This window comes from Triturus cristatus, chromosome 4_2, assembly GCF_964204655.1.
Source record: "Triturus cristatus chromosome 4_2, aTriCri1.1, whole genome shotgun sequence".
Lineage (NCBI taxonomy): Eukaryota > Metazoa > Chordata > Amphibia > Caudata > Salamandridae > Triturus > Triturus cristatus.
The window spans coordinates 638,752,763-638,777,053 of record NC_140586.1 but is presented as its reverse complement, the minus strand read 5'-3'; the positions used below and the strand labels follow the sequence as shown (position 1 = coordinate 638,777,053).

General features: G+C 44.0%; 1 protein-coding gene across 7 annotated transcripts in view; it reads left to right on the top strand.

Annotated features, from left to right (window-relative positions):
- The window catches only part of MIER1 (MIER1 transcriptional regulator), a 472,995-nt gene that overhangs the window by 25,279 nt on the left and 423,425 nt on the right, over positions 1 to 24,291 (top strand). For all 7 annotated transcript variants that reach the window (XM_085602332.1, XM_085602330.1, XM_085602336.1 and 4 more), the window contains exon 2: positions 18,191 to 18,247. The gene's annotated coding sequence lies outside the window, so the exon portion shown is untranslated. The remainder of the gene's footprint in view (positions 1 to 18,190; positions 18,248 to 24,291) is intronic.

Below are 24,291 nucleotides of genomic sequence, written 5' to 3'. Positions count from 1 at the left end.
ATGTGGACACGATATGTTCTTTCATAGACAGTGCCCTGTCGATTTTTATGCCCAGGTCATTGACTGAGACCTTAGGGGTGGGGGCAGAGCCCAATTTAGTTGGCCACCAATCGCTTGACCAAGCATCGGTTGCTTTACCCAGTAACATAATCTCTGATTTGTCTGGGTTTAGTTGTAAGAAATTTGCCGTCATCCAGTCCTATATTGTCACCAGATCATTTGCAAAGTGAATTTTCTCCTCCTCTAAGTTACCCCCAATAGTGAACAAGAGCTGCGTGTCATCTGCGTAAGAGATGATCTCGAAACCCAACTGTTCAACTATCCTTGCCAAAGGAGACATGTACATATTGAAGAGGGTCGGGCTCAGACAAGAGCCTTGCAGGACACCTCTCTTCAAAGGCATCTTTGGCAAGGAATAGGGACCCAGGATAACTGTTTGGGATCTATCCGCCAGGAAATGTTTTAGCCATTTCAGAGCCGTTCCTTTAATACCCCCAGAAACTAGTCTCTCCGCAAGCTTAGTGTGCGAGATGGTATCAAAAGCTGCGGAGAGATCTAGAAGGATCAGTATTACTGCACCCCCTGCATCAACTGTTCGTCTAAGTGAATCAGTTACAGCCAGCACGGCTGTTTCTGTACTGAATCCTTTCCGAAAACCCGATTGTGAGGGGTCTAGGATTCCATTTTGGTCAAGGTAGGAACAAAGTTGTTTATTTACAAAACCTTCCAACAATTTGCCCAAAAGTGGTAAGAGGGAGATGGGACGGTAATTGGAGAGGATAGTTGGGTCCGCTGAGGGCTTTTTCAGAATAGGACGGACAGATGCCTCTTTCCAAGCCGTAGGGATGGTGCCTGTAATTAGAGAAGAGTTGAAAATGTCTCTAATGGCCGGAGCACAGCTAGTGGCTAAAAGGGCCATGGTTTTCGGAGGACGTGGATCATTAGGGGAGCCTGATTTTGCCTTGGACAGGCCCTTTATGATCTCATCAGTGGTAGTTAATTCAAAGTGCTCCAAAAAACCCTTAACCGTTGGGGCTCCAACATTCGGTTCGGACAACAGATCTGGAGTCAATGACATTTCTGGAGGAAAATAATTGTAAATTGTGGATATCTTATCCTTAAAAGACAATGCCAAGGAATTACAGAGGTCCTGAGATTCAATAAGTGTTTGGGCGCAGGCTCTGGGAGAGGAAAAATCTTTGACTATAGAGAATAAAACTTTAGAAGAATTACTGGCTTGTTCTATCTGTTTGATAGTGAAAGAGCGTCTTGCTATTTTCAGGTTTAGGTGGTAAGTGGCCAAGGACTGTCTAAACAGGAGTCTGGATTGACATTCCTTATTAGCTCTCCAAATTCTCTCAAGGCGCCTACAATTAGCTTTGTTCCCTCTTAAGCTCCTCTGTATACCAAGGACTAGAGTTTCGTCTTGTAACTGCACTCTGTTTAATTGGTATGATTGCATCAAAAGCAGTAAGAAGGGCAGTGTTGAAGGCTTCTAATTTTTCGGCGGGCTCAGTTAGGTCAGTTTCCCCGGGAGGAGGGAAGATCTTGTTAAAAGCTTCTAGAGAAAGATTTCGCCACACTCTATGTTGTCCCAAAGCTATTCTCTTCTGTGGTTCACCCTTTTTTTCCCACGCCTTAATTCATCGTACTGATACTGCTTGTCCTAGATGCTCTCTTGTAGACACAGATTAGATACACATGCTGTGGGGCTGTGCTAGTCTTGGAGCCTATTGGAGAGACGTGGCATGGGCGCTGCAGGCCTGCACTGAGCGAGAGATACCCTTTGAATGGCCGGTATATTTGTTGCACCGATTCCACAGAACACGCAACACCAAAGTCACGTCCAGATTTTTGGACTTGGGCATAATAGCTGCCAAACGACTAATTGCAAAGAGATAGAAGGCTCCTGACCCCCCGCACTTCCAGGCTTGATAGCACTCCACACTCTCATGGGCTAGGGCGGAGGGCATCGCGATTCGTCGCGAGGAAACAACAGGCCTTAGGAAACTACCAATAGCTACACACTGGGAGGTGATTCTTACAGTGCTGCAACAACAGACGGATCTGCCAACCCACCCTGTCTTGACGCCTGACCCGGACGGACAATGCTGTCTAGACCCGGACTAGAACCCCAGAGACGCCCACAGACACCACTCCCACAGCCAAGACAGGCACTGTCGCATTCATGGGGGGGCATATGGCCACAGTACTAGGTACACTCATAACAGACAACATTTTCTCTTCCATGCACAGGCAGGGGGAGGTACACCAGCTCGGCTCCAAGTTCTAACTCATTCCCCCCGGTGCGGTTAAAAAGGCAGTTTACCGTGGTCCCCAAACCCGCTCCAGCAACTCAAGGTTACTACCAATGTAAGGTGGGTTATAGACTTCCTCACAAGACCGGACTCAGAACGTTGATTACTTCCCTGGTACAATTCAATTTGTACTGTCATACATGAATGTCAACCGTAAGATTACTTGTAAAGACAATATCGTTAAAAGAGCTGCTGTAAGTGAACTAGAAGTATATAATGCTAACCATGTTTATTATTGTTACCGTCACACTAAAATCTAAAAACAATAAAAAGATTTTTTTTTTTTAAACGACACTGTACTATTCCCAAAGGGCTTATTCTTTAAAAACCAGTACCAATCCACTTCATACCAAATGTAGCAGGCTGGTTCCATACAGGTCGAGCAAATACCAATATCAAAGCAAAATTGCCCAAATTGACCTTTCAATTGTTCTTCAGTGTGTTTCTCCATACTTCAATGGTGCCAAACTGTGAGTGAGATTAGCTCCACTACATTCTTGTCGAAGAATCAATTGAAAACGCAATTTTGCCTCAATATTGGTACTAGTTCGATCTGTATGAGACCAGCTTCACTGCATTTGTTATGAGGAGGATTGGTACGAATATACGACACAGCACTGAAACATTTGACTGGGATAGGCCTGGTAGTCAGATGACTATGTCCTGAAGAGACCCTAACAGTCACACGGGGTCGAAACACTGGGGAACCCTCCCTATTGGTTTGAAAACTATATGATGGGCGAAGTTACGGGTGAGGGCGCTAAGAGACTGTTCCACTAGATATTATTGAACCTGATTTTCTGATATCATTAGAAGCGATGCTTAAAGAGGGGGAAGAACTTCACCCTACTACCCAAAAACCCATTTGACTAATTGGACTTTGAAACAACCAATCACCAGCACACACTTTTTAGAGTGTATAAATCAAATTAACAGTCAAGTAATGCACGCTGGAACCTATTGGTTGTTGCATGTAATTTAACTTCAAAGGATTCCACACTTACATATGCTAATCCTGTTATGAAGTTTACCAATCAATGCATACAACTATTGGGAATTATACAGTGTCTTTTATAGATGTTCTTTTTATATACAGTCTCCCTTGGAGCACTGCGTTGTCTGCACTATAATCACTTATTTTTGGTTAATGTTATACTTGATTGGAGTCAAAACATTACAAGATGCAAACTATCTCAGTCCCATGTTTTGTCTTCTTTGTATTTAATGTTGGTCTTAGTAACTCTAGGTTCCTTCGAAGACACATAAGAAGGTACCACTTTTGAATGAGTCCCACAGGATAATTCTTATATAAATGCATACCTACCCTGGTCCACGTGGGCAGATAGAGTTGTCCTTGTTATTTAAGCACAGGAGTCTTTGGCAGGAGCGGCAGTGCCTCGGCTATATCTAATGGCTGTTACTGCTGGTGGGACACCCTGCAAGGTGTCGGCCTTGGAGATGGAGCAGTGCAGTGTCTCGGTCTGGAGATGACACACCATCCAAGAGTGAATGGCCCAGTGGAAGACAAAGGCTGCAGCCTAGGAACGTGACTCTGTTGGGCGGAGGGGTTGGCAGTTGGGGTACCTTGTGGAGGCGCAGTCTGCGAGGAGAGGCCAGGGGCCGTAAGGTCATCTAAAGGCTGTGTGGCAGCAGAAGGAAGGGATTGGAGCAGTCATGGAGGTGAAGGCAGGTTGCCATACCCCAGGGAACACGGCTGTGGATTCAGAGTGTGTACATAATCCAAAGAGGAGAGCTTACACTGTGGCTGCATAGGTTGCTGTATCCTCCGGATGGACACAGGAAGGCCCAGAATGGCTCTGGAAAACGCAGACCATACCTAAAGTGGATGATAGCTGCACTGCCACTCTCTTTGGGCTCATGCAGGGGAAATGATCTGTGCTGGTGGAGGAACACCGCACAATGCAGTGTGGCCTAGCTGTGGGTGAGTGTTTTACTATTCTATGTGGACCTGGAGGCCTAGTGGGAGGAGCGGCCCCTCCTTATTGTTGCTGCTGTGTGGTATCCAAGCATAGGTGATGGACCAGTGGGTGGCACACTGAACCAGCAGATGCTTAGCTCCGCCCCCCTATTTTAAAAATGTCTTTGGTGGTGAATTGGGTCAGTCCATAGTTGCACCGGCATTCTGAGTCCTGCTACATGCTTTCTCGCAGGCAAACACATGGGTAAAGACCAGCAGGCACCACAACCCTTGAGGGGAAAATCCACAGGCTCATAAGACCGAGATCCACCCGAAGTGGAAGGAGTTGACCATGGTAAACGTGCCGGTGGAGGAGGGCCCCCTCGGATCCCACAGCCTTAATCCTATTGGGCATACAGAAGTCACAACAGTCATTGGAGGGAAAGATAGGAGAATGGAGTTTGGACCTCATCATGTAAAGTGATAAAAACTGAAGCCTACATCTCTCAAGCCGAAGACACTCTCCGCATGTTTCAAAGACTGATTTATCAGCTCAGAGGACACAGAAGAGCACTCCTGAAGGAATAATATTAGGATCATGGGTATCTCGGAAGGTCCGAAAGGGTTGGCTCCTACACAGTTTATCATGAAGAAGCATCAGTCCTGAGTATCACAGGAGAAGGTATTGCCCTGTTTCATTGTAGAAAGAACTCGCTGGTCCCCACCTGCCGCTTGCGGCGCCACAGTGGCCCATGATTGCCTGAATCTTTAATTATGCTGACAAGGATGCCATCCTGAGTTTCACACACACAAAAAAGGAAAGTTGATGTGTGTTGTGTTCCTGTTATGGTCTTTCCAGATTACACCTTCAAAGTGAGGCAATGTCGCTCTTTTATGAAGGTCAAACACAAGTTGCACCCAGTGCAAATACAGTATATGCTTCTATTTCCTTCACACCTCAAAATGAACTAAGAGGATAAGACACTTTTCGTTGACACCTTGGAGAGTTCATGGTACTGGGTGGAGGAGCGACCAGACAACCGAGCCTCCCTGCCATGGTTCCCCGTAGAGGAAGGAGTAACGGGGGTCTCAGAGGCAGTTGTCACAGTGTACACACCAGAACAGGAGGTGCCACCTCTCCAAAGAGGATTTCATTAACCCAAAGCCTATGAGAACACTGTTGGAGGACAATACATGGTAACAGCATGAGTAAGACTTGATCTGGCCTCCCAAGACAGGGTTGACAATTAGGCATGCACTCCACCTGCATCATGTATAGAAACTGGGCACATCTTCCATGCCTTGTCTAAAGATAATAGCATGTTTCTTTTTTGGGGGCCGGGACATGTTTTCTTGTTGAGGTTTGCTGTGGCATGAGGGGGGTTGGAGGAGGGAAGTTTGAAGCCTGGGTTCAAACAGTAGCAAGTTTTCACACACATTCACCAAACGTATATGGTCTACAACATGGTGTCATATAGGGGTGGGATAGCAAGACTGGTTACAAAATCCTCTCTTGGACAGTGAATTGACTCTAACTACATCAAACCGGGGACAGTGATGCAATTTGCCAAACAACATTATACACAGGTTCTGTTGCTCCAGTAGATGCATCTGTTGGGGACAAATAGTTTGGCCTGGATAGGCATGGCCTCAGCAGGGTGTTTCACGTAGGACACCCTTCTGGGTACAGGGGGGTGGCCATCTTCCTACACAAATTGTTCCTATTGGTAAATTCCCAAGTTGAGGTGGATAATATGGGCAGATATATTTTACTCAGGGGCAGAACTGATCCAATCTTTCTGTCTATGTTCCTCCGTCCATGCTTGAGGAGTCATTGAAGGGGAACTGACTATGTTCCTGTTGTGTACCGTGCTGGTAAAACTAATTATTGGGGGAGATTTTCATGCAGTAATGATTCTACTGTGGATACCTGGCAGCCTCATTCTCCCACAGAATGCCTCTGCATACAGATTGGGTGGCATCTCCGGGACTAGTAGATGTTTGGCGTAGGTGGCATGAGTGAGATAAGGCCTTTTCCTTCTTGTGGGCACAAAGATCTTTCCACCGTATCCACTGTTGCTTTCTCCCCATGAATGAAGTCCAAGATGTAGTGTGGATGGACTTGCTGCCACCTGGAATCTCAGACCACTCCCCTGTTCTCCGTCAGATGAATAGGAGAGGACACCGCACTTGTAGCTTATGAAGACTAAATGCCTAGTGGTTAACTAACTGAGAACGTACATCAGGATGCAGAAGATTTCTTTACACAGAACGCTAATTCAGTGGTCTCTGCTATATGCTTCTGGGGTGAATTTGCTCCAATGATGAGGTGACGAGCTGTGTCTCGTGTCCAGTCCCAGAAGAGGCAGTGAAGTGGATAGCGCCGCACTAGCAATGAAGATATTGCATCTTGACTACAAGATACATAAATTAGGCCAAACTAACCTTGAGGATGAGGCCATACTGACCTGTTCCCAACTAAATAATATCTCCATGGAAACAGACAGGAGCCTTGAGGGTCGACTGGTAACAGCGAACAAAGATATTGCGAAGGCTTTTACAGACTACTATATGCAGCCTGCCTTCACCCTGCGGTGAAAAAGAAGATTCCGCTGAGTACTGTTGCACTGCCCCTGGGGCGTCTTAAGCCCACGGATCATGAGGAGCTGGACCAGGCAATTACCGAGGAGGAGTTTATTCTAGCAATAGAGGGACTGAACTACGGCAAGGCTTCGGCCCAATGGGTTGCCTGGGGAAGTAGTTAAATGTTTTCCTTTAGTGGTGACACCTCATTTTATGAACTTGTTGCAGGAGGTGGCCCATTGGGGGTGCATGGCTGCTGGAGACCTGAGTAAGGACACCATTGTCATCTTCCCTAAGTAGGACATGCCACAAATCTAGTGCTCTGCCTACCAACCCATCTCATTCCTAAAGATGGAGATGAAGATTCTTGCTAAAATCCTGGCTAGCAGGCTGGTGAGGGTGATCGGAACATTAGTTCATAAAGATCAGGACTGGTTTATGCTCAGATGTTGTATCAAGCAGTGCATTAGGCAAGTACACCTAGCTAAGCACTGTGTCCTTGAGGGCCCCTTCACACTGGTCCTCTTTGACTTTGAGAAGCTGGGAATTCCTTTTTCGAACATTGCGCAAGCAGAACTTTCAGCCTTGGTTCATCAGACTGGTATGGACATTGTATATGATCCCCTTGGCCATGGTGAGGGTTAATGGAGTGCTGCCATGCTCCTTCCCTATTGAGAGGGACACCTGACAGGATGCCTCTTTCTGCACTACTATTTGTCCTAACCAGTAAGCTGCTGGAGGAAGCATGGGTATGGGGTTTTAGGTGTAAGGAGGGCGTAGAAGACCATATCTCGCTATATGTAGATTACGTCCGGCTTTATCTTCAAGACCTGGCTGCAACTGGGGACGCATGATGGAAATGCTGCAGCTATATGGCATGGCCTCGGGTCTGCTTTTAAACTTGTCCAGGTCAGTGGTGGTTCAACTTTAGGGTGAGGTTAGCGGTCGGGGCAAGATGTCACCACTACAGTCCCTCCACAGTAGGTTTAAATACTTGGGTATGCAATTTTTCCTGGAATATTCCTCTTATTGGGAACAGAATACAGCCTGCTTATAAAAAGGACAACCGGGACCTCAAAAGGTGGGCCTACTTCCCATTCTCTACTCTGGGCAGGATTGCTCTATTTCTTATTTGAGATACCCTTATCAGCTACAATGTCCATATAGATCCTACATCTGGACTGTTATGACCCAGGATATCCTTCAACAAGTGCATAATGCACATGCATGATGGGAGCTACACATCTTGTTCTCAAGTATTGGGTAATGCATATGCTCACCATAAATGACTGGTTATTTGCCGATAGACATGATCCGAACCACCGCCTATAAATAGTGGAGCTCGGGGAGAAAGAGGAGATCTATCATTTATTCAGCCCGGGACCCTTGTCATCGCTGCTTGAGGTTGCAAGAGCGACATTGAGGGTGTGGCAAGGCACCTTGCACTACATACATTGATTCCAGACTTTCATGCAGAAAACACCACTGGGGACTAGCTGGCTAATGCAGATAGAACATGTGACTTGAAAGGGTAGTACACTACAAGACTGTCAAAATTGGGATACGTGTGGTTAGGGACACACATGAAGGCAATCAACTGCCTCAAGTGGGACTATGAACTGGATAATTTGCAGTTATATAGAAATTTACAATTACCAAGTGTATTAAAACTTCTGAAGCAGTCTCCTGGGACTCTTCCTGAATTTGGCACTTGGAGGCTAGGGTGACATCTCAGGATGGAATCTCATGGTTGCACTGCTCATTGATAGTTAATACTCTGACCCACTGGCCGGCCTTCGGAGGCGCTGGCAGGATGATGTGTGGACTACAAAGGATTGATGAGAGCAACCTCTCAACACCAAAGGGACAGGGTATAACCAGGAATCAAAACAGCTATACCTCGGTGAACATATTCACCCTTATAAAGTCACTCAATAAGTTCCTCCACTCCTTAAAATGTAATTTTAAAACTATTTATTCCAGTCATTATATAAATGTATCATTTTTTACACAACAATCACAGGCCTAAAACCTGAAATTTCATAAACACATTCATCATTCATTGAGAGAAAAAATTATGAAAACCAAACGAAAAATCACATCCACAAGTCATTGAGGGAATATGGATTCGTTTTTCATGTACAATTGGTCAGTGCTAGCGCATTAAGTTAAAACACTTTGTTGACAATAAAGGACTGTAAAATGGATGATGTGTGGTTGGGGACACAGATGAAGGCATTCAACGACCTCAAGTGAGACTATAAACGTATAATTTGCAGTTTTATAGATCTATCCAATTAACAAGTCTGTTACAACTTTTGAAGTGATTGTCCAGGATTCAATCCACTGGAGGTTAGGTTGGTATCCCGGGATGGAATCTCAGGGTGTTACTGCTCTTTGATAGTTAATTCTCTGAACCGATTCTGGGGGCGCTGGCAGGATGATTTGGGGACCATAGATGATGACGAATTGAGGGAGGTGTTGCCACCCCGCACACTATGGATATTGGCACTTCTTTGATTCATTCAACGTAACTATCTGCACAGGGCACATTAACATACACTGAAAAGATTGTGTTGTGGAAGCCAAATCCAAACTGCCCCAAATGTCCAACGGAGAAAGGCACATTCCTTCGTATGGTGTGGGCCTGCCCAAATATCAGAGGGCTGGAAATGATAATGAGAAACTTTTTGGAGAGGTCAGTGCACTTTACCTCCAAGATGGCTCAACTGAGGCTACTGCATGAAGAGGGTGGGTCCTAGAAGTAGCCAAATATTACTTGGGGTAGGATGTACTATCCCAAAAGGGATATAAAATGCAGGTGGATCTCCAGGGTTGCCCCCCCCCCCTTTTGGTATGGCAGAGAGCCATTGACCATTGTACGCTTATGGAGAAGGAGGTCTACTTAGCAAGGGGCTGCTCTCATAAATACAGATCAATCAATCAATCATTGTAATTGTAAAGCGCGCTACTTGCCCGTGAGGGTCTCAAGGTGCTGGGGGGGAGGGTGCCACTACTGCTCGAAGAGCCAGGTCTTGAGGAGTCTTCTGAAGGTGAACAGGTCTTGTGTCTGTCATAGGTGGGTGGGTAGGGAGGGTGTTCCAAGTTTTGGCGGCGAGGAAGGAGAAGGATCTGCTGCCGGAGGTCGTTCGTTGGATGCAGGGGACGGCGGCAAGGCTGGCGGAGCGGAGCTGATGGGTGGGGGTGTGGAAGCTGAGTCTGCTGTTGAGGTAGGCTGGTCCGGTATTGTGGAGTGCTTTGTGAGCGTGGGTGAGCATCTTGAAGGTTGATCCTCTTGTCGACGGGGAGCCAGTGTAGGTCTCTCAGGTGGGGGGTGATGTGGCTGCGGCGGGGGATGTTGAGGATCAGTCGGGCTGAGGCAATTTGGATGCGTTGCAGTCGTCGCAGGTGTTTGGCCGGGATTCCTGCGTAGAGTGCGTTGCCGTAGTCCAACCTGCTGTTGACAAGGGCCTGTATCACAGTTCTTCTTGTCTCGGTGGGGATCCACTTGTAGATCCTGCGGAGCATGCGGAGGGTGTTGTAGCAGGAGGAGGAGACGGCGCTGACCTGTTTCAACATGGAGAGTGAGGAGTCGAGTAGGATTCCTAGGTCACGTGCGTGGTCGGTGGGTGTCGGTGCTGTTCCCAGCGTGGTCGGCCACCAGGAGTCGTCCCAGGCTGAGGGGGTGGATCCGAGGATGAGGACCTCCGTCTTGTCTGAGTTCAGCTTCAGTCAGCTGCCTCTCATCCATTCGGCGACGGCCTTCATTCCCTTGTGGACATTGGTTTTGGCGGTGTGCGGGTCCTTGGTGGGGGAGAGTATAAGCTGGGTGTCGTCGGCGTAGGAGATGATGTTGAGGTCGTGCTGGCGGGCGACGTGAGGTAGGGGGACCATGTAGACGTTGAACAGCGTCGGGCTGAGGGATGAGCCCTGGGGTATGGCGCAGATGATGTCGGTGGCTTTGGAGCGGAAGGGGGGAGGCGGACGCTCTGGGTTCTGCCGGAGAGGAAGGATGTGGTCCAGTCCAGGGCCTTCTCTTGGATTCCGGCTTCTTGGAGGCGTGTCTTTAGTGTGCGGTGGCAGACCATGTCGAAGGCGGCTGACAGGTCCAGGAGGATGAGGGCTAATGTTTCGCCGTTGTCTAGTTGGATCCTGATGTCGTCTGTGGTGGCGATGAGGGCTGTCTCGTTGCTGTGGTTTTTTCAGAATCCATACTGTGATGGGTCTAGGATGTCGTTGTCCTCGAAGTAGCGGGTCAGTTGCGTGATCACGATTTTCTCGATGACCTTCGCCAGGAACGGGAGCAGGGAGATGGGCCGGAAATTCTTGAGGTCCGCCTTGGGCTTCTTGAGAAGGGCGTTGATTTCTGCGTGCTTCCAGATTTCAGGGAATGTCGCTGTCTCGAAGGAGATGTTGATTACTTTCCGTAGTTGGGGTGCGATGGCTGCGTCTGCTTTGTTGAATATGTTGTGTAGGCAGGGGTCTGACGGTGATCCCGAGTGGATGGAGTTCATGGTCTTACGTGTTTCGTCATTGTTGACGTTGGTCCAGGAGGTCAGGCGGTTGATGCGGGTGGTGTTCGTAGGGGGGGTGGAGTCTGACAATGTCGGGGTGGTCGTGGTGGTGTTGAAGCTGTCGTGGATGTCAGCGATCTTGTGGTGAAAGAAGGTGGCGAGCGAGTTGTACAGTTCTTGTGAGGGCGGGATGTCGTTGGCGCTGGGGTTTGGGAGTTCCTTCACGATGCTGAATAGCTCTTTACTGTCGTGTGCGTTGTTGTCCAGGCGGGCTTTGAAGGAGGATCTCTTGACTGATCTGATGAGATGGTGATGTCTGCGGGTGGCGTCCTTGTGGGCTGCGTGGCTGTCCGGTGTTCGTTCGTGGAGCCATTTCTTCTCCATTTTCCGGCATGCTCGTTTGGAAGTTTGGAGTTCTTTGGCTTTCTTGCTGGTGCGGCTGTTGGAGGGTTTCTTGAGCGGGGCGAGGGTGTTGGCGCAGTCGTTGATCCACTGTCTGAGGTTGCGGGTGGCGGCGTCCGGGTTGGTGGGGTCGGTGGGTGGATTCTGGGCGAGGGTGGTGGCTAGCTGGTCTTCGGTGATTTTGTTCCAGCAGCGGCGGGGGAGATGTTGGGTGTGGTGGGGCGTGGTGGGCCGTGGTGGGCTTCTTGTAGGTGAAATGGATGCAGGGGTGATCCGTCCAGTGGAGTTCGGTGGTGCGGTCGAAGGAGACGTGGGTGCTTGTGGAGAAGATGGGGTCAAGCGTGTGGCCGGTGGCGTGGGTGAGAGTGGTGACGAGTTGTCTGAGGCCGAGGTTGGCGAGGTTGTCGATCAGGGTGGCGGAGTTGGCGTCGTCGTTGTGGCAGGAATACTCACAGGGGGAACAACTTTGCGAGTGCCCTTATGGAGGTTGGGGCTCATCATCCCTGTTAATAGACTTGTTGAGTATTAAGTCCAGCCAGTGGTACAGGATCATGGACACCCGCAACCAGATGGAATTCACTAGGCCCTGCTATTCCTGTTATTTGCTTTATAATGCAGCGACTCACTATCAGTGATGATGTGAATAACCTAGCCTTATAAAATAATAACAAGTATTATGAAAAAAAGAAAGTGGGGAAGTTCAGGAAAATACTCAAAGCATGCCGATCACTTTCTCGTGTGGCCTCAACTTGCTGCTTTGGGTAGGCTTTTTTTACGGATGGGCTAGAGGTAGGCAGTCTGAACAATTGATGCCGATCTCTATGCATATTTTAGGTTTTTTGCTTTTGAAAGTTCTATTGAATCTCTCAACTTTGCCTGAATATCTGTGGTACTAGGCGTAGCGTAAATCTTTATGGATGCCTAATGCTTTGTGCAGTTCTTAAACTATTGAGGACACAAAGTGACACCCTTTATCACTTCCAACTTTGATTAGTAATCTAAACTGTGGGTTGAACTCTCAGTTCAGTCTTTTGGCGACAGTGATCGCATAAACTCCGGCACACAGGTAGGCTTCCACCCTACCTGATAACAGCTATTCATTAGTACAAACTGGTAGCAACAGCTTTCGGGCATCTGAATAAAGTCAGTTTGGACATATACGGTTGGCCCCCCAGTAATCAATCCGGCTGCGGCATTCAAGGAGGCCCTTAGTGGGGCCATGGTATATTTGGGGAGGCCACAGAGCGTGGCGCTAACATAGTCTAGCCTAGGTAATACAAGTGCTTGAACTGCCTGCTTGAAATAATCTTGGGGGGGGAAATGGTTTGAGAGTTCTTAGTATACTCCACTGGTGTTTAGCACCATTGCTTACATTACTTATATGATTCTGCACAATTCAAGTGCGTGTCAAGTGTGATTCCGAGGGATTCAGAAGATTCAATAAAGTGGGGAGAGCAGTTGAAAGCAGTGAGGTGTTTCATCCAGAGGTCGATCTTGGGGGTGTGATGTGATTAGGAGATCAAATTAAAAGGAATTCCATTTTGGAGGTGTTGAGCAAAAGGTGGTTCTCAGTTTGCCAGTTTTGAGTATTCGTCAGGGTAGCGTTGAGTGAAGTGAAGTCTTCAGGGGAGGTGATTTTCAGATAGAGTTGAGTGTCATCCGCATACATATGAAAAAGAATGTTCGCAGAATTTAGTGTATTTGCTAATGGTTACAAGAATAAACTGAAGAGTATAGGTGATAAGGCAAATCCTTGTGGAATCCCCATAGATACTGTAGAGGGCTGAGATAGGGAATGATTCACCTTGACTCGTTGGGACTTATTGTGGAGGAAGGAAGTAAACCCTTGCAATACCTGTCCTGAAATCCAATTTTGTGTTCTAGAATGGTTGTCGTGATTAACAGTGTGAAACGCAGACGATAGATCAAGGAGGATCAGGAGGCAGGATTCGTTTAGGTCTCGCATTTTTAAAACGCCATCCAAAATGTGATTGAGAGCAGATTCCACACTGTTAGCTCTCTAAAAACCAGATGGATGATGATCGAGAAGTTAGAAATTCTCAATATGTACTCAAAGTTGCGATTGTATGCATTTTTCAAGAGGTTTAGCCAGAGTGGGGATGTTGGCAATAGGACGGAAGTTATTAAGGTCAGATCTGTCAGCATTAGGTTTTTTTAGAGAGGGGGATACCTGACCTGCTTTTAAGCAGTCAGGGATCATGCCTTGTGACAGTGAAGCGTTGATAATCCTTGTCCAAAGTGGGGCGATGGCATCCCTGATTTCTTTGAAGATGGGAGGGGGTAGTGGTTCGCTGAAGTGGTTAGATGGGTTGATCATAAGGATAGTGAAATCCATTGACGATAATATACTGCCAGACCTAAAAGGAGAACTTTTGGGGCACAGTTCTAGGAGGAGGTAACTGAAAAATAGCCTGAATGTGATCAGCACAGAGACATGTCTTTCCTGTAGAAATGGTATGAACTAAATATTGTACACAGGGCAAACACCATTGTGTGATGTTTCCCTTGAAGTTATGTGCCTTTATTTCTCGCTAATTCAATGAACTAAATCATTATTGAGAGCTTACCATACAATAAAAAGTGTTTCATAATGTCTCTGGTGTCGATTTGTCCACGTTAATCACTTCCCTTCAAAAGAGAATGCATGTTTAACTGGTGTTCTTGATGTATAGGAATAGAGAAGCAATAGAGTGAATCAACAACTGTGAAATAACTACCTGTATATGGAATAGAAAAATATAGGATTGTACAATTGTTTGGAATGATAGGGAAGCTAGGCAATATAACAGTTAATAATTGTCAAATTCTGCACAAAACAGTACATTTATTTTTCCAGGATGTTTAATCAGCATAAATAGGGTGTTATAAATACTGGTAGTGGGAACTAACACACCGTGGGCTAATAATGAAGTAAATACAGAATGTATTTCCTCCTCATTTTCCGGGAAGTTTCTTCATGAGGGTCAGATTTTAACAGTCAGCAGTTAAAATGCACAACACGTCACTAGCATGTTGAGACAATAGAGAAGCAGGCACCTATTTTAAAATGTCAAACACCAACAGTACCTTCACTGATGTCTATAGCAGGAGAAGGTTCATTTAACACAGCTAAACCAACAGGTTCATTGTCAATAGGAATATCCAAGAAAACACCATTGTTAGTGTAATATACAGTGCAGTTACATTTACACAGAAGGTCCCTCCCTAATATATTTGTTAGGTAAGGAGGTAGGACTCAGGAGGCAGGCATGTGCTTCAACAATTGGATACAGAGGTGCAGAAACAGAATTAGTGATGTAGTGAGCTACTCTCTCTCTTTCCACTGCAATTATTTTAATGGTTCTGCTGGCGAAGAATGGATGGAAATTTAACTTGACACTAGTATTACAAAGGCAAGGAGGAGGTCTCCCGCCAACAAGGCATTAGATATATAGCCCTTTCCGATTTACAGGTATCTGGGTATGCATGTGACAGACAACGTCACAAGTACAAATTGCCATGAATCTGATTCTTAGAAATCAGTCCAGTGGGAGAGATGTTGGTTGACCTCAAACGTGCTGCCTGCAGTTGAGAACCTATATCTTCCACGCAGAGTGTCCACAGGCGAAAGAGGCATGGGGAATGAGACGCTGTCTTGCAAAGCCACCTCCAAATTATCAATGTGCAGAATACTTGCATAGTCCCAAGTTTCTTCCCAACAAATGTGCTTACCTCTGTATGCACGCACAACAATAGATAACACTAACTTCCCTTTCACATGCTTACATACTACATTGATATGTTTAAATATACTGTCACTGTACCTGGTTGCAAGCAATCTCAACCTGTTACATTGTCTATATTAGTTGTCTTCCAGAGAGCTTCTCTAGTCACCTCTGCACAATGCAACACAGTTTCACATTTTGTTGTTTAGTCAACCTGCTTTGTTTCGGTATACCTGACCAAACTCTATTCTATCTGTTTCTTCATAGAAATGTACATGTTTACTATAAGGGTTCAACATATTTCTTTCTTTTTCTTCACAGAAGTCCAAGCACTGGGTTTGAATTTTAAAACTTCTTTCTTTCAATCCACCTTACAGAAAGTTTGATGATTTGTAACAATCTTCTGTACCATGTTTCTTCACTCGCTTTATAGTCTTTACGTATGTTAGTTCAGGATTAGTGCTCTGCTTAACCTGTTACTGCACAGGTTTTATCAGAAGTGTTAGTGTCCCTGTCGGATGCATGCTAAACTGTTGGTGGCTGTTTAAGCCTTTTCAACTGATGCAATGTCTCTTCTTATGTAGTGAATTATTGGGTATTTACAGCTGCCAAGAGCAATACTTGCTGAAAATAGGAACGCCAGTTTTCGAAAGCTAGTTTTTTCTCCAGTCATGAGCAGGCAGGCATATGTCAACTCACGATTACCTAGCAAGGGTGTGGAAGGCTGGGAATGGCTTATATAGCCACTGTTTTCAAGATGGCTGTTAGCTCAAATTTCTCAATCTCTTGCAACTACTTTCATTATATGTCTTATCCTTAGTCTGATGCAGCACTGGCACTGTCATTTACTTGAACCTGGACAATAACACTGCACTTAATCGCTAAGCAACAGTGGATGGCAGCCAGCTTCTGCCTCTATGACCTTACTTTTGAGGTCCGCCATTTTATTTTTAGGCTCCAAAATGTCTACACCAATGTGGTTGCAACAGTACTTCCTCAAAGACCTGACAGTGGTTTCCCCAGATATTTTGCATGGGACTGCCGCTGCAAGCGAGGAGCATGGAGATGCGAAACTGGCTCCTATGATTGTTCCTCTGGGTTTAAGCCATTCCAATCTACCAAGTTTTAGACTTGATCACAACTTATCTTTAAATGTAATATGGGATTTACTTCATACTCTTCTCCATCTACTTGAATTCGAATAGGATGTGAACTGAGGTGTTTTGATGGCAAGTAAGATCCATTTTCAGCTTCCCAGGGTTTACAATTTGTCTTGAATGTGAAGAGACCCATGAATTTAGGACTTAACATTCTGGACCCTTACTTGTGTAAATGCTATGCCGCTGACCACAATTGGTGGCCTGTTTTGAAGCCAGGAAGACTGTGTGCAATGTTTAAACGCTTGTGTTTTGTTCAATACTTTTGCTTCTTTCAATTGGTGACGATATGCTTGATGGATTGTGTGCAGTTTATCATAGTATTTTTGTATGGAGAATATGGGTTATGAGTTAACTGTTCAGTTAATGGATACGGTTTTTGCATGGAACCCCAAATGAGCAATAAAACAGAAACATCTCTAAAGCATTGTGATGTGTTATTGGGACAAAATCTGTCAACCACAATATCTCACTCTAGTTGTCTTCCTGTTGTAATGCTGTAAGAGAGGTATTACTATAATATTTCGTTCACACTCCCAGTCTGACTCTTCGTCTGTAGATCATAGCTTGTGGACAGACTGACTTCAGTTTTAGGTATTTTACATAGTATGGACTAGAAACTGTGACATGAATTGTGAACCATGATCTATGATCCACACGCTAAGTATGCCATGCAATTTCATTACGTGTTGCACACAGACCTGTTCATTACCTGGTGCTGCTGGGGGAGACTTCAATTATAAAATGCTGGGCGACTCTTCAATGATAAAATGCCCATTTTTGGATGGATGGTCGATAGATACTAATATTGTGGTCTACCCATTTGTTAATGACATCTTTACTATGAAATTCTTTGACACAGTGTGACACAGAGCTGGCATAACCGGTATTAATTGCAGAATAACAGCTGGCTTCATGTGGGTGCTCATGCATTGGGCACAATCGGCAAAGGAAGCTACTTAGCTAGAGTTGCCCTCCAAAAATGACCTTGGATGGATGTCATGGTCTTAGTGTGATCAGGAGGTCCAGCCATTTTAGAATCATGCAACCATATGGGTATATATTATTGTACATCTGCAATGGGTATAAAATTACGACTTTAGCTACTTGTGTTAATCACACAGAGAACGATAACTTTCACTATTTCTTATGCGAGCTTACATGCTACAGGAATATGTTTATATATACTCTAATTGTGAGCAACCTAAACTTGTTATGTTTTGTTTACACTAGTAGTCTTTTAGAGAGCTCCTCTAGTGACCTCTGCACTCTGCAACACAGTTTCACATTTAGTTAGTATTGTGTCTGTGCACAATTGTTACTAAGATACATATGTAGAGTTGTAGTTGTTTCTGTGTACCTGATCAAAGCTGATATACCTATCTAGCTGTAAATTCAGTCTCCCAGTACTATTTCTTCACATGACATTATAGTCTTTATATATGTTAAGCTTAGCATTCTATAGAACTGGTTACTCCATTAGTTTTATCAAAAGTGTCAAATTTTCCCCATCACATACTTTATAATCTTCAGGTGATGATGCAATGTCTCTTCTTATGTCTTTAATCGTTAGATACTCACATCAACAGTGATCGATGCTTGCGGAATACTGGATCGCTAGTCTTCCAAGGTGAGTGTTGTCTCCAGAGCATCAGCAGGCAGCACGTCTAGTATGTTGTGCTGTGACTGCCTAGTGTAAAATAAAACTAAACTCTTGGGATAACCTATAAAGTCCAACATGTATTTGATGCAGAAATGGCTAATATGCAAGCACAATTCTGCAAGGCTGTTGCTGTTCTGCCTTCAATCATTTGGAGCATATAATGCTAAACACCATACATTCAGTGAACATTTTTAAACTGTTGTTTTCTTAATACACGTGCATGAAGATGCATGTGATCGATACTGCAACTAACTGATACTAAATAATGAGCCGGTGTTACAATCTTCTTAAGAGATACCATGTAAGGTGATACTGAAGGCACAAACAAGTGCTGGCTCGACTATTTCTAAAATATTCAGTTAATGGTGCTGAATCTACACAGCACAGTACAGAAAATGTGCAATTCTACAACACTAAATAAAATGGCTTTGGTACTATATATATATCATTTAACAGACATGCTAGAATTTTAGTGGTCTGGAGGCAGTCATAAAAAAGATATAACAATTCAGTAACAAAATGTGTCAGTAAATGTTAAGGAATATATGTGTGTTTGATTTTGGTAATAATACAAATACATTTTTATTGTTTTAGATCTCAAAAATATAAAGTATACAGTAAATATTATTATGAAACAAATATCTTTAAAACAATGGTAAAAAAGTTACAAAAATGTAAACCGATTATAACAGACAAATTCATAAGGTGCGGTTAGTATTAGGTTAATCAGATTATTCATTCTCGAGACATTATATCTAAAGCATATCGGTTTTATAAAACTATGTCGAGCCTCAATCAAAAGTTTACTTGGGCAGATAAATAAAACATGTGCTAAGTCTTCGACACCTCCTTTACAAAGGTCTCAGGAGCCTAGTTTTCCCCCCAATGTTTAGTAAAAGCATTTAATGGGAGATTCCCTAATCGAGGCATAGAAATGCATCATCTGACTGTATGGTTTTGTAAAAATCGGACATATTTTTGACTGATTTTATATTCGATTTTGGCTGCATAAAGCCTGTAATGAGATAGCTGAGAGCAGTGTTCTTTATCAAGTTCAAAACTTAATCTTGGGGCTAATTTTTTTCAGAAAAAACGTCAATAGTGCTGGTGACCAAGACTGTAAGTGATTGATGGAGCATTGAAAATGCCCCAGAGCTATCTCAAGATTTTCTTTAAAAGTAAACTGACTTGTACTACCCTTTCCGGGTATAGAAGAGCTCTTAGGGAGCTGTCAGAAGCATGTAGCCAGTTATATGCCCATCTAATTATGTTTGCCAAGGCTCTAGTATATGAGCTAACTTCAGATAGTTCAAAGTGTAGCATTTAAACAGGCGTGGCTTGGCTCATGGTGGTAATCTTACGTAGAAACTCTCTTCCATAAAGTTTAGAAAAGACTACCTTTTTATAAGAATATATTCTAATGCATAGATTAAATAGGGGGAATCTTAATGCAATAAGTTTCAAGGAGGAGATAAAATTGTCTCTTTCCTAAGGATGAATAGACTCTCTTTATTGCACTTGAGTGGGCTACAGTCTTAAGTTCCAAATCCTGGAAATAGGAATAGATTCTAATGTCTGAGAAAAGACTCTACCCAGATAGGTGTACGTCTTTGAGACTTCTAGTGGTCTCCCTCTAAGCTTCTAAACAAAATGAGGGGAACATCTCCTTCTCCCAAATGGGACCATCTTTGTTTTGTTTATGTTTACTTTTAGAAAATTAGTTTCTGTATACCTAAAGAGAGCACTTATATTACGCTAAAGACCGATAGGAGTAAGGTTGAAAATAACTACGTCATCTGCGTACATTAAAATATTAATGTTTTTGGATATTATTTTTGGGGGGTAGTTATTTACTTCTAAGTAACTGTCTGGTAGGTAGCTAAGAAATTAAGAAAACAGTAATGGGGCAAGTAAACATCCCTGCTTAAGGATGTTCAAAGTGGTTATCTCCTGGGTCAGTTCCATATCCCCACCCATCTTAGTATTGCATGTATTGGTGTTAAGGCATGGAAACAAATGATTCTACTTTCTCTGCCCTCACTTGTTTTTCCTGGAGACAAAACGCCTTATAAAGATTGAATTGGGTATAGTCAAATTATATCAGTCTTAATTTATTTATTATCACTATCTCCATCATCCCCACATGTAGGAATGTGCTAATTGTGGACAGACCCTCTATTAGTGCACATGCGTTGGATGATGCACCTCGTTAATTTTACTAAAACATATAAAGTAACCACAATTAGAAGTGGTGCAATCACCATTTCAAAGATCTTAACCCCCTACTTCCTAAATATCCCTGACAACTAAGACCATATGCCACTTCCATTGAAATCTAATCCATTTTGAGTTTCGTGGAACTTCTTAACACTATCCCTAATGTGTTCTATTTGTTCATGTATGCTAAGTTATTGAGAAGGTAGATACAGCACTCATCACCCACTATTGCACAATCACCCCCCTTAGATGTTATGAAATAATCTAAAGGTGTTATATTCTGCAAGACCATGTTTTTCTTGGCATCTACCTCAATAGTAATCAATTCCAAAGCAATAAGCATTTGCTACTTATAATATTTCAGCATTACCTCGAGTTTATTGAATAGCCTGTCCTACTCTCTACATGGTAAAGAGTACAGAAAATAATCTATCTGTATTAGAAATCTCATGTGGCCCCATTGTCTCTGGAGAGGGTGGAAGGCAGAATGTCAGAAAACAGGGACAACTTAGCTAGAGTAGCAGTCCCCAGCCAACTCTTAAAGCAGGTAGGGATAGGCTTTAGTTCCATAGATGAAACAACATACCAGTGGGAAGTTGGTATTCATCTGGGGGAGATTCAAAATGTATTGTCTCTGCAACCGTGACATACTCACTTCAGACCACAAAAACACTCTGGTTGTTTGCTTAGTGAATGCTCATAAACCATCCATCATTCGGACAGAGCAAGATGAGTATGATCAGGTCGGTAATGGCCAAGTGGAATTCTTATACTTTTTAAGTCCTTGGAATGACTGAGAGAAGATGCTGCCACATTCTGGCAGCCTATGTGCATAGTAGAACAAGTCTAAGCAAGATTTGTTGGTATCAAGGGACACTCTGATCAAATGCACATTTGCCCCCACATCAATGGGAAAGTTAACTTTGATCCAACAGGAAGAGAGATGAATTGTTGATTTTTCTCAAGTAACAGCACAGAGAAGTTATTTACACTGATGGGACAGTAGCTTCACTCAGTGACCGGTTTAGTAGCGTTAGGCCTTTTGATAACTCCCCATTCCACAGCACAGAATTATCCCACCATAAGCTCAAGGCAGCAGCAAAGATGTCAGGCCAGGCCAGGCATATAAAGGTATCCTGGAGGCATCCTCCAACCTTGTGTGGAGGTGATAACAATGGGGGTGATGAGGGCAGCATGCAGTACTTAATTTGAGTTGGTGGTTTCCAGTGCGTGGCACCAGCACTTACTTGTCAACATCTGCACTTGTGACAGTCTGCCATAATAACAGTTAATTATTTATTCAATATACATTAAAAATCACTAATACCTTCTGCCCAAACCATCCTTATACTTTTGGGGGCCTGAAATAGTCTGAATTGCCACACTTGAAGGAGTGTGATGGTTAGAAGTACATCAGTATGTGCAATATACATTGCAACATTGGCTTTTCTATCAGCTTTACAAGTGGCTTTTCAGACAATGCAGCTTTTCTAGTGACTGAATCAGCCAGGGCATTTTCCTTTGATACCTCATCATGAGGGCATTGATGGGCAGCACACTTGACTACAGCTAACTGTCTAAGCAACATTAGAGTATTAAGAAGGTTTTGCATGGATTGGCCGTGTTTATGGAGGTACTCTGGCAGATATCAGAACTCCCCTTTCCACCAAAAGGAGCCAAAAGTCATGCGTAGTTGCAAATGCATAATTTGAGTCTGTGTACATGGTCACAGTCATTTCTTTGTCCAAGATGCATGGGCAGGTGAATACAACAAGCTCAGCCAATGGGGGGTAATTTCTCATCAATCAATCAAACTGTTCTTATATAGTGCAGCTTATCACCCGTGAGGGTATCTAGGCGCTGGTTTGGTAAGCAACCCCTTTCCTCAACTTGGTATAGAATACATACAGCATAAACCTGTAACTAGGACACCTTCATTGTTTTTGAGATATGATCCATCAACAAAGTACATCAACTAAATTTAGACAGGGATGTCTGTCAAATCAACATGGGCTATGATATATAAACTGTAATAGGGTTCTCCCTCCCCAATCATAGGCCTCCCTGGAGGCGGGGTTCAGAGTGGAGCAACGGTTGAGAGTAATACGGGAAGCAGAGTACCATTAAAGTTCATATCAGGATAATCATGCAATGAAGAGACGGGTTTTTGTCATGAGGAAAAGGACAACAATCAGTGAGGAACTTAATGCAATGTTTTCAGCGGCTTGGACAAGACGAGTAGCCACAGTCCCAGAGCGAAGGCATGGTGGGGGTCCAGCTGCGACTGGTTTCAAGGCTACAGAATAGTAGTCTCTGGGCATTTTCTGATCCCCATGGTCCCGGATCAGCATCCTAAGGGCAAACCCATTTTGTTTGTGATAATACAAAACAAACGTTTTTGCATAATCCGGTGCAGAAGTCTTGTTTTATATGTGCAGAAGCATGTTCGTCCTCTTTAGACAACTGAAAGGATTCTGGCATAATCTTGCAAGGACTTTTCCATAGCGTCATAACCAAAAATCCAGAATATCTACCCACACCCAGAAAGCTATGTCCCTAGTAATGAGTCATATCATGGGGCAACTTACAAATGGCTTCAACGTGGTATGGCATTTGCTGGCAGAAATTTCATGACCAAAGTACTTCTTTAAAGCCTTGTGTCACGTTTTAGCCAATATGGGAAGGGGGTAGATCGGGTCCACCTTGTAGTGATCTAAAATAACAGATGCTAACAGTAAATCATTAATATATTGAACCAAAATAGAACCCTAGCAGAAATCCAACATGTCCAGGTACTTCTTTGAATCTTGGGAAAAGACTGACAGAGACTCAGTAAATCCCCGTGAGAGTCTCCACCAAGAAAGGCAGAACAGAGGACTAGCATGCTAAACCATTGGGTGTTTGCGGGTGAAGCAAGAAACGATGGTTGCAGGGTCGAGGACCATGGTAAAGATAGGAATTACCACATTATTGATCCCACATAAGCACTGCGCAAGCTTTGCATATCAGCAAAATTGGGGTGTTACACCTTCTGACAATAGAAGCAATTCAGCTTTTACAGGACAAATCTTTGCCTCAGCCGCTGATTTGAGTGGGTACTGAGGTATCCTAGGTACCCTTTTCTGCAAGTTGATATTAATTTTCACTGGTTCTGTAAATTATATGAATCTCACATTTTTGCTCCTGTAGACCATAATGTGGGGGGGGTACCCGGTAAAGCAATTCAGTTAAATTTGGAGAGATGTCATTGTTATTCACATTAGACTGACAATTGGTGTTCTCACCCAGAAATGTGAGGGCTTCATTCTCATCTTGTTGCAGTATGTTTAGATAGACTTCATCCCAGGTACAAAACACAGTACAATTTATCCTATCCTAGATCAGCTGATGAGGTAGGACTGAGGAGAAAGCAATGCTTATAAGCAATGAGTCCCAATAAGATAGAGACAGTGTCAGAAATGTGGTGAGGAACTCGTTGGCACTGACTGCATCTATGTACAACCTGATAGAGATAATGAGGGAAAATCAGAGGTGTTAAAGGCAGGACGGCTAGAGCCAGTGTCAGTGGGGCATCTGGTGTGTTTACCATTTATAAGGCAGCCTTAACCAGGGTCTTTCTTTTTTTTTTAATGTTTTTATTGTTTCCTAGACAGTTCCACTTTTATATACGTACATGACTTCAAATAACAACAAAAAGCGAAGAAGATGACAAAAAACAAAACACAGATATTACGATGTATCAATGCTATCCGAGAGAAAATTCATAAGGGCTCCCCATATTAACATTCCTAAAC